The sequence below is a fragment of the Cnephaeus nilssonii genome (genome assembly GCF_951640355.1).
Source record: "Cnephaeus nilssonii genome assembly, chromosome: 18".
NCBI classification, from domain to species: domain Eukaryota; kingdom Metazoa; phylum Chordata; class Mammalia; order Chiroptera; family Vespertilionidae; genus Cnephaeus; species Cnephaeus nilssonii.
The window spans coordinates 8,720,031-8,733,027 of record NC_137089.1 but is presented as its reverse complement, the minus strand read 5'-3'; the positions used below and the strand labels follow the sequence as shown (position 1 = coordinate 8,733,027).

The window sequence follows — 12,997 nt, the reverse complement described above, 5'->3', positions numbered from 1 at the left end:
GCCCCGCGCGCCGCGCGCGTCCCGCCCGCGTTTCCACGGCAACGCGGCGCGCGTCCCGGAAGCCCGTGCCGGGGTCGGCGGGAGCCCGGAGTGAGGTTCCCGAAGGGCGGCGGCGCGTCTCGGGCGGCGAGGGCCAGAGCGGGAGCAGAGGAGGAGAATCCCAGGCCCACCCACCGGAACCGCGGAGCCGAGGGCCTGGGGGGTCCCGTCTCCTTAGGCGGCATGTAGCCTTCAGACATTTGCTCAACTTGTCCCATTCTCACTCTGAAAATGTGAGCCTCTGCCATTGGAGGGAGCAGTGCTTACCACCTCATCTTCAACTTTTCACTTGTAAGTATTTATTGAGTTCCTATTTTGTGGGAAAAAATTGTGTTGGACATTGGGAATACTTCAAAGATCCTAAGAACCCCCAGCTCCCCCCACCCCCCGCGGGCGCTCCCCGCCAGGAGACAGATATTTAAACCCGAACAGTACTTGGAGGTAAATAACGAACAGGAGACTTTTCTTTACCTTTAAACACCCGTGTCCTTTTGGCCCTCTCGGCCTCATCTGTGCTGCTCTTACAAGCAACACCTTTTCACCCTTTATCTCTCTCAAGAAACCTCCCCTGACGACTTGCGATTTGAAACTTGTATTTTTGGGTACCATGTACTGATAAAAGTTTGTTTTGGACACATGTATGTCCTGAGTCCTTGGTGACCTCTCTTCTAGAACTCTTATTCTCTCACGTTACAATAAATACCTGTTCCCTCCCCTTCTACTCCTTCATCCAGTTACCTATCGAATGAATGAATGTCTGGTGTATTCCACATACCATGCCTGGCCCTGAGCATGGAGTAGTAGTCGAACATTAAAAGAGTCTTTGCTTTTATAGAACTCACAATCTCCTGCAGGAATAGGCACTTACCAAACAAATATATAACATTGCAAATGAGGTATGTGCGACTGTATCAACTTTTGCGGCTTCACAGACCAACACAAAGCCTTGTGGCATGCAACAATCCTTGAGCTAACTCAGGATTCTATCCGTCTGCTCAGCTGGGCCGTTTTAGTCAGCTGGTGGGTCTGCTGGTGGCTGGATGAGCTAGGATGGCCTCACAGAGGCAACAGAGGCTACACATTAATGGGCACTTTTGCAACATAACACAGGTAACTAGGAAAAAGTACACAACACCAAGAGAGCATGTACTTAATACAAAAGTTTGCTTTGAACTGTGTTGTGGGGAAAAGGACTTCATTGAGAAAGTGACATTTGAGCTGAGATCCAAAGATTGGGAGGGGGCTGACTAGTTGAAGAAAGAGGGAAAAACAGTTCAAAGAGTGGGACAGTGTAGGCAAATTGCCCTTCCCCAACCCCATTCTTTACACGTATCAGAAAATGGTACTACTGATTATTCCAGTCAAAAAACTAGTAGTCTTTTTTTTCTTTTCCCCAGGCACACTGGCAATGCCTGTTAGTTGCTCTTCCGAAACATATATTCTGAGTCATTCCTTCTTCTCTTCTTCTCCATCACTGTAATCCAAGCGACCACCATCGTTCTCCTTTATTACAAACCTTTTTACGGGCCTCTCCATGTCCACAGTTACACACTGCAATGCAGAATAAAAAAGTGTAGATCAGATCATGCCAACCTTTCAAAGCCGCTGCTGACTGACCTGAATGTTTGTGTCTCCCCCAAGTTCATGTTAGAATCCTAACGCCTAAGATAATGAATGGTGTTAGGAGGTGGGCCTTTGGGAAGTACTTAAATCATTGAGAGGGGAGCCCTCTGTACTGTGCCAAGAAAAACAATAGAAAAGGTGGAAAAATTCATCCATCAACCAGGTCATCATGTTGTGTGCAGAGTAACTGGCTTGAAGGTTTTTTTTTTCTTTCTCTCCCTCAACTCACTATAACAACTACCTCGCCTAGGGGCAACTTGGCTGAGTCGTGTAAGTTGCCAGCTGGCAGTGTAACTAACACCACAAGGTCTCAGAGTGGGAAGACTGGTCATGGTGACTGTTGACACCCGGTGCTGGACTAACATTCTCTTATTCAGTAAGCTCTGGCCTTCTTGTATATGATGCCAGCGTGCTTGCCCGCTGGGTGCGTTGCCCGGCCTTCGAAGGGGTGGCACACCCAGGCAGGGATAGTCTGTTTGGACAGCATTCTGTGGCTGGCTTGCCTTCGCTGGACATCAGGGTGGTGGCTGCAATGGGAGTTAAGAGGCACTTCGTTCAGGTTCCCCTTCTTAATACCAGGAGAGACTGATCAACGTGAGATTTCAGAGACATCAAAAGGCTTTCTTGAGTAGACTAGAGGCCCGGTGCATGAAAATTCATGCACTGGAGGGGGGTCTCTCAGCCCGGCCTGCCCCCTATCACAGTCCGGGAGCCCTCAGGGGCGGGAGGCGACCCGGCGATCAGGGGAAGGCGACGCCCCCATCACACCTCTGCTGCTGCCACTGCCGGCAGTGCAAGCCTCGGCTGGCTCTGGTTACCTGAGCCTCAGGCTGGCCCTGGGCGGCTGGGGGTGCTGAGGGCGGGTCCGGCTGCCTCGTGTGCCTGCCACCCCCCCCCCCCCCCCCCCAGCTAGGCTGAAAGGACTGTGGGACTCAGGCAGCAGGTACAAGGAGCGGCTGGATCCGCTCTCATCATGTGCCTGCCACCCCCCGGCAGGGCTGAAAGGACTGGGGAACTCCCGGGAGGCTGAGGGGACTGGGCGCCGCCACCTTGTGGCTATGAGTGCCGCCATCTTTGTGATGGTGTGATGGTCAATTTGCATATTCCCTCTTTTTTTAGATAGGATTATGCTGAGGCAACCAGGGAATTTAAATATTTAAATCAAATAAAACAAATTTGTAATGATCTCCAAGCATAACAATAGGGCCATCTCAGCCAAGAATGGATTAATGTTAAACCCTCCTCATTCAGGTTGTTCCTGAGAGGCCACCAGCTGGTTCTAGTCTGGCCCCAGGCTGAGGACTTTTCTTATTCGCTGTCCCAGTTCTTGCCAGCCTACCTCTGGTTGGTCCTCCCTGATGGCTGTTCTGATACACTGATCCATAAAACATTTTTAAAAATTGAATAAAGCGCTTTTATAATACGTTGGACCTCCACACAGAATAGAGCCATAGTTATTTCCTTTCCATGTTCTGCATGACTTCCTCTTCCTCTCGTTTCTTTGTATTTCCTGGTTCCTTCCTTGATCTGTTCTTGGATTATCTACCTGTAACCACCTGGTTTATCTGCTAGCCGGTTCCCTGCCTTTCCTTGGTACCTTCCCTCTCAGCTTGTAGTTTTGCCTTATTCAAACCCAACCCAACCCAACTAAACCCAACCCCAAAACTGGTAACACCCATACTCACAAACATGGCCCTTGTATGCCTGAGAGCTTCACAGCCAATAATTATAATACATTTCCTTTTCCCACCATCAGCACCCTATGCTCCTTACTCCCTCAGATACAGTGTCCTCTTTGGTGGTTCTATTTCAAAATGTTCCTGTACTGGAACATGCTCTGTGCTGCCCAGAGAGCACTCTCCCCCCCGCCCCCCCCCCAGAGCTCAGTCACCTCTGCTGCTGAGGTGTACACTCTCTCGTTTTCAATCCTCAGCTTTTGTTCTGAATTCCATTACTATGCTGACATGCTTTGTTTTTGTGATTGCTTGTTCCTTGATCGCAAATTGTGCCGTCGTCATTTTGTACACCATGCCCCTTGATTAACATCTGTCACAGAGTAAGCCTACAAAAGGTTGAAGAATGCATGTGCTGTTCTTGAAATTTTTTGCAACTTTAACCGTCCAGGATTATATACATGTTGATAAAATAATGGCAGCCAATTCATGGAATAGCAACTATGTTAGTGTGCCTACTGTGTGCTAGCCTCTGCCCTGGTGCTTGGCATGCAGCAGAGAGCAAACACAGATCCCTGTGCCCTTGGAGTTTACTTAGTGATGCGATGCAGGCAAAGAATACTGGACGGCGCAAATCATCCAATTCTGTAGTATGTTAGAAGGCAATAACTGCTGCAACGAAGACAAAAAGTAGAGCAGGTCAGAGAGATGAGCTGTGCTGGTACCACGGTGGACAATTTCCAGTTCCTCCCTGGTGTTTTTAAGTATGGCATCGACTGATGACTAACACTTGAGCTAAACAGCTGCAGCACTTTGTAAACTCATTTAATTCTCATCCTACCCACATAAGGTAGACATTATTATTCTATTATCTTTATTTATATAACTAGAAGCCCAGTACACGAAATTCGTGCACAGCGGGGGGTTGTCCCTCAGCCCAGCCTGTACCCTCTCCAATCTGGGACTCCTGGAGGGATGTCCGACTGCCTGTTTAGGCCTGATCCTGGTGGGATCGGGCCTAAACGGGCAGTCGGATATCCCTCTCACAATCCAGGACTGCTGGCTCCCAACTGCTTGCCTGCCTGCCTTCCTGATTGCCCCTAACCGCTTCTGCCTGCCAGCCTGATCACCCCCTAACCAATCCGCTGCCAGCCTGGTTGATGCTTAACTGCTCCCCTGCCAGCCTGTTTGCCCCCAACTTCCCTCCTCTGCCAGCCTGGTCACCCCTAACTGCCCTCTCCTGCAGGGTTGATCACCTCCAACTGCCCTCCCTTGCAAGCCTGGTCCCTCTCAACTGCCCTCCCTTGCAGGCCTGGTCCCTCACAACTGCCCTCCCTTGCAGGCCGGGTGCCTCCTAACTGCCCTCTCCTGCTGGCCATCTTGTAGCGGCCATCTTGTGTCCACATGGGGGCAGGATCTTTGACTACATGGGGGCAGCTATATTGTGTGTTGCAGTGATGATCAATCTGTATATTACTCTTTTATTAGATAGGATAGAGGCCTGGTGCACGGGTGGGGGCCAGCTGGTTTTCCCTGAAGGGTGTCACAGATAAGGGTGGGGGTTCCCTTGGGGTGTGGGGCGGCCTGAGCGAGGGGCCTGTGGTGGTTTGCAGGCCGGCCACGCCCCCTGGCAACCCAAGGGGATTATTCTATTATCTTTATTTATATAACTAGAGGCCAGGTGCACAAAATTCTTGCATGGGGGGGGGGTCCCTCAGCCCGACCTGCACCCTCTCCAATCTGGGACCCCTTGGGGGATGTCCGACTGCCTCTCACAATCCGGGACTGCTGGCTCCTAACCACTCACCTGCCTGCCTGCCTGATCGCCCCTAACCCCTCTGCCTGCCTGCCTGATTGCCCCTAACCACCTCTGCCTGCCTGCCTGATCACCCCTAATTGCTCCCCTACTGGCCTGATTGCCCCTAACTGTTCCCCTGCTGGCTAACTGCCTCTGCCTCACTCCGCACCCAGGATCCAGAATTCCTTCCTCCGGCCGGTCGCAGGAACCTGGGACACGGGCTTCCCTCCCTCAGGCCGGCTGTAGGCACCCAGGACCTGGGCTGGCTTCGCCCAGGCTGGCCGCAGCATCAGGGGACCGTGTTCGGGCGGCTTTGCCCGGGTCGCAGCCGTAGGCACCTGGGACCACGGGGCTAGCGGCTTGTCCCTCTCCCGGGCCGCAGCCTGGCTGGTCCCATTCCTCTCTCGCAAGCTCATTTGTACCTGGGTGGTCCCCATTCCTCTCTCCCCAGAGTTGAGTGTCTAAGCTGTTATGGCATGATGGCATGAGGGCATGATGACGATTTGCTGATTAGCTCTTTATTATATAGGAATTAGGCAATGAAAACAGAGATTCAGGAACTTGACTAAGGTCCCACAGCTAGTACACAGCAGAGCTGGAATTTGAACCTAGGCAGTCTGATCTAAAAGTTCAGGTTTTGGTTTTTTGAAATATATTTTTATTGATTTTTTTAGAGAAAGAGGAAGGGAGAGGGAGAGGTAGAAACATCAGTCGGCTGCCTTCTGCATGCCCCCTACTGGGAATTGAACCTGCAACTTGGGCATGTACCCTGATTGGGAATCAAACCAGTGACCTCTTGGTTCATAGCTCAACACTCCACCACAGAGCCACACCAACTGGGCTAAAAGTTCATGTTTTTAATCAGTATTAATTAGTACTCTGATATATATAGAAGGCAATGCATTTCCTAACTTCTCCACTTCACTTTTTCAATATACAATAATTCTTTTAAAAACGGTAGTTTTATTGAAAGATAAGAAATCTCTGTACATCCAGGGGGCAGCAAGCTGTTGCTTTTTAAACTGTTTCATTGTAGTTAATAAGCCCTCAAATAAGAAAATGAAAGTCTTCCCTGGGCTTTTCTTTATTCTTTTAGAGTAAATTTAATGACAGTGATGCTATAAGTAACATTTTAAAATATTACTTTGAAATCATAAATTTACAGAAAGAGGATCATCATTTTGATCTGAATTGATTGAAATATCAGCATCACAAATATTTTTCTACTTTGATTTTATATTTTAAGATGCCAGAATGTGTTTATTCTTTACGAATATTTTATTTGCTGTTTTCAAAGGCAGAGAATGGAATAAAATGGGTATTTATGATTATATATTCTTAATTAGAAATGAAATTTAAAATTCATGTATATAAAGTATTTTTTAAAGTTTTAAAAAGGAAGGAAGTGGTGTGGAAAATGACCACCAACTCCAACTTAAATATTAATTTAGGTTTTCTGAGTTGTGAAATATTAATTTAGGTTTTCTGAGTACTTGTTAGAGACTGTAAATGAAGATTTGGGGTTACATTTTTTTTTAAAGTTAATTCTCATCTGAGGATATTTTTCCATTGATTTTTAGAGGGAGTGTAAGGAAGAGGGAAAGACACACAGAGAGAAAAACATCGATGTGAGAGAGAGACATCAATTGGTTTCTCCCACATGCACCCCTATCAGGGCTGGGATTGAGCCTGCAACCGAGGTAGGTGCCCTTGACTTGAATTGCATATGGGATCCTTCAGTCCGTGGGCTGACGCTCCATCCACTGAGTCAAACCAGCGAGGGCAATTTGGGGTTACTTTTAATCCTCACCCAAGGATAAGTGGGGCTGGGGCTAAGGAGGAAGAGAGATGTTCACAGCAAGGACCCCTGATGAGGGAGCCAAGACATAAATTCCAGAGGTAAGAAGGGGTGAGTATGGTCATGTCAAAGACCTACATTTGGAGGGTTAGGGACCGTGAAAAAAATATACATTTCATGATATTTGCTAAATGGTTGTCTTTTGCTAAGGGGAGAGAAAATAATTATCTGGCCTCTTCCGGGTTCCGAATCAACAGTTGGATGCCATTTCCTACCTGTCCTCTCATCTCCATTGATAGGACTTTCTATTTGACCAAGAACTTTCCACTTCCTCTTCTCAAATGACAAATATGAGGAGGGCCCCTTTCACATACACATTTGAGGAAAGTTCTGTGCTCAGGGAAATGTGATAGATTTAGTATATGTGCAAACAGAATTTACATATAATGGAAATATTATACAATATTTTTATAACTTTACATACTACATATACATAATATTTCATATGTATATTTTGGTCCTAGCTCTAGTTGGCACCATGGGTGGTGCTTTATGGACCTGCATGCTTTGTATGTACAGACCCCTCTCAGAGTTGAGCTCCTCCTTGGACCCCTCCTTCCCCCCGACACACACACACACACACACACACACACACACACACACACACACAATCCAACCCCACCTTGCCCTGCCTGCTGACATTTTTCAACTATGTTATTGCTATGGAATCTGAACTGCTACGGAATCATGTTTGTATCTCTCATCCAACTCTTAAAAGAATTTAGTTGTTATCAGTTTTAGTTCATTGTGTTCTAGGCTTTCTTTCTTTTTTTTTTTAAAATATATTTTATTGATTTTTTACAGAGAGGAAAGGAGAGGGATAGAGAGTTAGAAACATCGATCAGCTGCCTCCTGCACACCTCCCACTGGGGATGTGCCTGCAACCAAGGTACATGTCCTTGACCGGAATCGAACCTGGGACCTTTCAGTTCGCAGGCCGACGCTCTATCCACTGAGCCAAACCGGCTAGGGCTGTTCTAGGCTTTCTGGCCAGATTCCAAGCTCTCTAAGCTTGTTTATCTTTACAGGCTCTGCAGTGCTCAGCACTGATGAAGCAATGTTCCTCCTTTGCACGCGCTGTTGCCTTTGACAGTGTCCTTCCCCCAGATATCTGCACGACTAGCTCCTTTACTTCTTTAAGGTCTTAACTCAGAAACCACTTGTCAGGCCCTAGCTGGTTTGGCTCAGTGGGTAGAGTGTCGGCTTGCAGACTGAAAGGGCCCAGGTTCAATTCCAGTCAAGGACACATTCCCAGGTAACAGGAGGCAGCCAATCAATGATTCTCTCTCATCCTTGATGTTTCTCTCTCTCTCTCCCTTCCTCTCTGAAATCAATAAAAAATAGATTAAAAAAAAATCACTTGTCAATTCCTGAAATCTTTCTGCCCCACAGCATGTTGCAGTTTCCTTTCCTGCTTTATTTTTTTCTTCTCAGTGCATTTAGCATCCTATATATTTTAGTTATCTATCTGTTTCCTTTTCTGTCTGAGGGGAGACAGAAAAGGAAACAGCATTCTATATATTTTATTAATTTATCTGGTTCATTTTTGGTCTAAATTACAAGTTCCATGAGGAACTTGAGATTTTTATCTATTTTGTTCAGAACTGTAGCTCAAGTATTTAGCACATAGTAGCGGTCCAGTAACTATCTTACCTAATAATAGACAAACATGTAAATTGACCGTACATCCGCTACACCCACAGCCAATCAGAGTGAGTATGCAAATTAAAAGGCCAAAGATGGCGGCTGCCCAGCTGCTCCAGGCACGGAGTGGCCAGGCTGGTCAGGACGCCTGCTATGAGAGGGAGGGCGGGGGCGAAGGGATCTACAGGAGCGGAGTGCTGCATCGAAGACAAGACTGCAGACTCTGGAGTCTGCAGTGAAGACGAAGATGGCAGACTCTGGCCGGAGTCTGCAGCAAAGACAAAGACGGCAGTCTGCAGTGAAGATGGTAGACTCCGGCCAGAGTCTGCAGCAAAGACAAGACGGCAGACTCCGGCTGGAGTCTGCAGCGAAGCAGCGAAGACGAACTGGCCTGAATCTGCAGCAAAGACGAAGAAGGCAGACTCTGGCCTGAGTGAAGGCCTGGGTCCCGGGTGCCGGAGGAAAACCGGTGCTGGAAGCCAAGGGAAAGAAGGCCTATTGCACGAATCTCTTCATGCTATGGGCCTCTAGTTTAACAAATAAAGGAAGAAATAAATAGCAGCCTTAAATAACTATAGTAGAAATGATTCAGAGCATATAGGCATTGGATCTGAGCCCAGAACGAATTCAAGGGAAATGAATGGTTCTTTCCAACAGGTGTAAAAGGGCACTAGCTAAATTAATGCACTTTTACCGGGATCTGTTAAGTTGATGAAAAGGCAACTAATTGTTTCATTAATGTTTGCTGTACATATACATACTTTTAATAAAGAGTGGTATAAAGATTTCCAACCGATTTACCCAGACAAAAGGGAAACAGAGGTCTTTGTCTTCTGGATTGTCAGAGTAATGATTATGTTTCTAAGACATCTGTTCGGCTCATCGTATTGGTTTCCCCCTGTGGTTTATACAGTTGAGCCCATTGGTACATGTTTGTTTACATGATATGGCATATGGTGCCGGTCAGTTCTGGCCATAGAAATGTCCTGAACATTTGTGGTAGCACTGGGCCATATGATGTGAGGTTTTTGTCATTGAAAAATTAGATTGCATTTCTATTTTGGTAAACAAGTGAGCACTGAGCATATTGACAGGCATTTTGAATAAAGGTATTCAGATTTCTCACCCCACTGTACAAGAGTGAGTTGTAAGAAGATTATTTAGTGAGCTAACAGTAAATAAGTAGTTTTTTCACTCATTGAAGGAAAGCTTGGATCTGGGAAAATTTGGGGAACTTGATATTCCAGGATGAAATTTGGAAAATACTGGGACTTTTAGTAGAAATTGTAAAAAAAAAAAATAAAAAAAAAATCACTATTTATTTGAATGCAAGTATTTTCTAGAAAGCATGGCTCTTGAACCGTTTTGAAATGTTATCTTGGGTGGAGAGTATACACGCATTGTATGATTTTGCTTCTAAAACAAGAAGACTTTATCTTATAATCCTGATGTTTTATTTAGTCCACTAGAGGCCCGGTGCACGAAATTCGTGCACGGGGGGGGGGCCCTTATTGCAGCCTGCACCCTCTCCAATCCGGGACCCCTCAGGGGATGTCTGACTGCCGGTTTAGGCCTGATCGGGCCTAAACTGGCAGTCGGACATCCCTCTCACAATCCTGGACCACTGGCTCCTAATCACTCACCTGCCTGCCTGCCTGGCCCCACCCAACTGCCCCCTCTGCTGGCCTGATTGCCCCTCACTGCCTCTGCATGCCAGCCTGATTGCCCTAACTGCCCCCCGCTGCCAGCCAGGTTGCCCCCATCTGCCCCCTCTCTGCTGGCCTGGTTGCTCCTAACTCCCCCCCGCCCCCCCGCCAGCCTGGTCACTCCTTACTGCTCCCCCTGCTGGCCTGGTTACCCCCAACTGTCCCCCCCTGCTGGCCTGGTCACCCCCAACTACCCCCCTGTTGGTCTAGTTGCCCCTCACTGCCCCCCCTGCCAGCCTAATCACCCCCAACTGCCCCCCCCCCCCCCCCCCCCCCCCGCTGGCCTGGTTGCTGCATGCAGCCTGCTTGTTCAGTCATTTGGTCGTCCCTCACTACCCCCCCCGCTGGCCTGGTCACCCCTTACTGCTCCCCCTGCTGGCCTGGTCTTCCCCAACTGCACCCCCCTGCCCCCTGCCTCCTGGTCGCCCCTAACTGACCCCCCGCCAGCCTGGTTGCCTCTTACTGTCCTCCCTGCTGGCCTGGTCTCCCCAACTGCCCCCCTCTCCTGGCCTGGTCACCCCGAATTGCCCCTTCTGCCGGCCTGGTTGCCCCACGCAGCCTGTTTGTTCAGTTGTTTGGTCGTCCCTCACTAACCCCCCTGCAGGCCTGGTCGCCCCACGCAGCCTGCTTGTTCAGTCGTTTGGTCATCCCTCACTAACCCCCCTGCCAGCCTGGTTGTAGGCAGCCATCTTGTGAGGGTGTGATGGTCAGTTTGCATATCACCTCTTTATTATATAGGATTTGCTTCTGCTTTAATCAGAATTTTGGTTTTGTCAAACAAAAAGCAAATCCAGCCTTGGTATGGAGAGACTTTATTTGAAAGGATTATTGCAAGGTGGGAAAGGGACTATTGTGATGTTGTAAGGGGCTACTGCATTAGGGAGAACACTGTGGCAAGAAGATGTACACATATGTCAAGAGTTAGGCAAACAGGGCCTTTCTTTTACAAGAGAAGTGAACAAGGCTAGCAAGACCTGGGTGTGGGAAAGGGGGATGAAAGAAAGGGTGGTATAGCCCTATCAGGTTTGGCTCAGTGGATAGAGCGTCGGCCTGTGGACCAAAGGGTCCCGAGTTTGATTCCAGCCAAGGGCACATACCTTGGTTGCAGGCTCCTCTCTGGCCCGGGCGCTGGTTGAGGCCCATGCAGGAAGCAACCAGTCAATGTGTTTCTCTCACATCGATGTTTCTCTCTGTCTTTCCCTCTCTCTTTCATTCTCTCTAAAAAAATCAATGAGAAAAATATCCTCAGGTGAGGGTTAACAAAAACAACAACAAAAAGAGAAAGGATGGCTTACAGAACAGTAGATCAGAGAATGTTTTACCCTGACATCAGGCTGTTTTCTGGGAGGGATCCACAAATAGGACCTGTATGCTGTCTCAGCTGAGAAGAGACTCAAGTTCAGGGGCCTAACGGACAGAGATAAGGTTAACCAAAGTTTGGTTAACAAGCATTTTGTTCTGATCAATGGGACACGGGGTTCAGCTAATCATATGCTGGCTTTGTCATAAGTAAGCAAGATAAGCATTGATGAGTTTTACCTAAGTCATAGGAGAAGGACGGTTCTTTGTAGTAAGCCATCTTCCAGACATAAAAGGGTGAGAAAATTCCATTAACCTTCACTGTTTTCTCAGGTAAAATTCAACATTGTCAGCTTCTATACTTAGAATGAATTTGAAAAATACTCTTCTTTATAGAAGGATTACAATGAAAATAATCTTGATAGTTGCTATTTTTTTTTTAACATTGGAAATTTCCTCTCCATGGAGTTCCTGAAAAAAAAAAAAAAGAAAGAAAAGAAAAGATGAATAAATAAAACAACTCATGGAAGGAAAAGGTATCTTTGGTGCTTTATTCTGGCAGATAAGGTGCATATTAAAAGATGTGACCTTTGTGGTAACTGACTAGCAGAGGCCTTGCATGTGTAATTATAGGACAAAATAAATCTTCTTTAAAAGATTGATTCGTCAGATTTAATATTTAGAAACGTCATCATCAAGGCAAATACCCAGGTCACCTGAAGCTACCTGGTTTACAATAAAAAATAAAGATTACATCCTGACACTCTAGGAAGTTTCATTTCATAATACATGGCATTGTTACGACAGAAAGTTGCATAAAGGTAGAAGGAATTAAAAATAAAAAGCTAGGTGTTTCATTTGTTGTCTTGTGTTAGAAAAGACCATAAAATCACAACATTCAGAGTTAAATCAGTTTAGTCTTTTCAGAAATGTATTGGGTACATCAACTTCGAGATAACTGCCAGTTTTCTTTTTTCTTTTTTATTATTATTATTATTTTTAAAATTTATTTAATGATTAAGGTATCACATATTCGTCCTCGTCCCCCCATTCCCATCCCACACCCCTCCCCACACATGCCCCCACCCCCCTGCTGTGCCCAACCACCGGCTAGGCTCATATGCCTGCACACAAGTCCCTTGGTTGATCTCCCCCTTTATTTACCCCCACCCTACCCTACCCTCCCCCCGAGGCCCGACAGTCCGATCCATGCCTCCTTGTTTCTGGGTCTGTTCTTGTTCATCAGTCTATGTTGTCCACCATTTCCCCTAGATGAGTGAGACCATGTGCCACCAGAAATACACCCATAAGAACTGAAAATGAGACAAGCAATAATGGTTATGGTGACAGGCAAGTG

At 47.1% G+C, this 12,997-nt stretch overlaps 1 long non-coding RNA gene across 1 annotated transcript in view; it reads left to right on the top strand.

The window, feature by feature from the left end:
- The first annotated feature begins 179 nt into the window (after window positions 1-179).
- The window catches only part of LOC307114272, a 62,953-nt gene continuing 50,135 nt past the window's right edge, over window positions 180-12,997 (top strand). The window contains exon 1 of the long non-coding RNA XR_013814967.1: window positions 180-334. This is a non-coding gene — a long non-coding RNA (uncharacterized lncRNA). The remainder of the gene's footprint in view (window positions 335-12,997) is intronic.